The following is a 1,963-nucleotide window of genomic DNA, read 5'->3' as shown; positions in this document are numbered from 1 at the left end:
TATCATCTGCCAATTGACTGATGACAATCTCTCTGTCTGCTATGTTTATACCCTTCACAGGGCTATTCGAAATATGAGAGGCAAGAATTTGGGTGCACAGTAAAAAAAGATAAGGGCTAATCGGGCAACCTTGGCGTACACCTCGATTAAGACTAAAACGAGAAGTGGTGCCATTTTTCATTCTAACAGAACTATTAGCATTGGAATACAGAGTTTTGATAGCTCAGCAGAAGATTTTATAGTCACTATCTAGACCTTTGTTTCTGTGGGCTGGACATCATCATCTAAAGGTCGAAGGTCACTCTTTCGAGGATGCCAATGTTCACATTTTGGACATTGAACACAGATGATTGGAAAGAGGAGTGAAAGAGGCATCTGTGTCCACTGTGAACGGCCATCTTTGAACAGAGGGCGGGGCTTATGACACCAACTGTCCGAAAACAAGCTTTTATTTTAATATGTTTAAATATTAACCCAATGCCACTTTCAATCTGAAAGAATGTTACGAAAGGCTCGACATGAATGCCGCCCTTTAGACTCAAACCCCCGTTTGCTGCAGGTATCGCTTCCGTCCGAGCTGTAACTGAAGTTAACATTTCATCTGCATAATTCAGAGCCATGCATTCAACGAAGCATTTGAGTCAATTTTATAATCAAATTATTCGCATTAATCGTTGCAGTCCTACTTTCAACCCTTTATTATTTAACTTAATTTCAAAATTAGAGTGCACTATTGTTTTTTATTATTGTAGCCACAGAAAATAGTACGACAGAAGCAATTCAACAGCAATTGGAGAACAATAGTCCAAGTCTCCCACAGAATGTGCTAGAAACGGTACATCACTGCCACACAACGAACCACACCTCCAAAGTAAAGCGCTGTTTAGAACAACGGCTTCATCTTCGGAACCTCGTCTCCATCTAAATCGACACCAAGTTTGAATCGTTTCGGGAATATTCAGCAAGTCGGAGAAGACATGCAGCACCACCTGGAAAACTGTAGAGTATTTAAGGTCACAGCAATCTCCACCTCCAAGTGAGTTCTCCTACCCGAGATCTTAAGAGGACCTCCACAGATGATGAGCGCTAACGTTCACCTTCTTCTAAACTGAAGCGTTGCAAACAATGACAGCGATAGCCGCTCCTAAACTAGGATATTTCTTTATCAGGGAAGTGGACACGACCCGCTTTCCCGGTCAGGAAGGAGGTCATGCCTAACTGCTTAAATCCCTCCACTCCTGAGAGTATAGGCACACATTTAACGGACAACATGAACAGTGAATACCCACGTTATCCGATTTCGTAACACGTCGTTTTACTAGCTTGCAGGAACTAACCTCACTCCGTGAAACAGAACAAAACGGATTTTGGCCAACTTGTTCCTGGTTAGACCCTAAATTAGCTTCCCGGATAACTCGATAGCTAATGCTAACTTGTGGTCAACATCTCTGCTGTAAATTCAATGCAGCGGTTTTACTAACTCTGCCCTTATTACATAACCTCCCCCGATTCTTACCCAGTGAAGATCTGATGTAGCTGAAAACACGCACGGCTGTGAAATACCTGCAACTTCGACTACTCCCTCTGTTTCTTAATCCAAAATGGCGTCAAACTAAAACTTTCCCAGCAAACCCCGCGCGTCAACAACACCTCCGTTTCCGTCCACCGGTATAGTACGGGAAGCCGAAAGAGCCAAATCCGCCCCCTTTTCCCCATGGACGACCTAGAGCTCCACAAACATGAAGCCAAAACGTCTCTTTCGCCCCCTGGTGTCTGATGCGGTATAGATCATAGATCAGCGGACGGGACAAGAGAGTTCTTCTCATTTTTCCCAAATATGCTTGTCTGCCATTATTAGTCATTCTCATCACGCTGATTTGTGTCCAGGGGTCTTCTTTCGCATTCGATTAGATTCTGATTGTTAACTTGTGTTAAGGTTCAAAATATTGTGGATGAAAAACCA

General features: G+C 43.2%; 1 protein-coding gene across 2 annotated transcripts in view; it reads right to left on the bottom strand.

Annotated features, from left to right (window-relative positions):
* kpna5 (karyopherin alpha 5 (importin alpha 6)) overlaps positions 1 to 1,674 on the bottom strand; it is an 11,207-nt gene extending 9,533 nt beyond the window's left edge. The window contains exon 1 of one of the 2 annotated variants that reach the window (XM_005753453.1): positions 1,564 to 1,674. The gene's annotated coding sequence lies outside the window, so the exon portion shown is untranslated. Of the gene's footprint in view, positions 1 to 1,516 lie in introns of both variants that reach the window. The other variant, XM_005753452.2, reaches the window with a different exon arrangement.
* Positions 1,675 to 1,963: the final 289 nt, after the last annotated feature.

This window comes from Pundamilia nyererei, unplaced genomic scaffold, assembly GCF_000239375.1.
Source record: "Pundamilia nyererei isolate P.nyererei 1_Seehausen unplaced genomic scaffold, PunNye1.0 scaffold00429, whole genome shotgun sequence".
Taxonomy (NCBI): domain Eukaryota; kingdom Metazoa; phylum Chordata; class Actinopteri; order Cichliformes; family Cichlidae; genus Pundamilia; species Pundamilia nyererei.
Note: the sequence above shows the minus strand (reverse complement) of the source record. Positions and strands in the feature narration are given on the sequence as shown.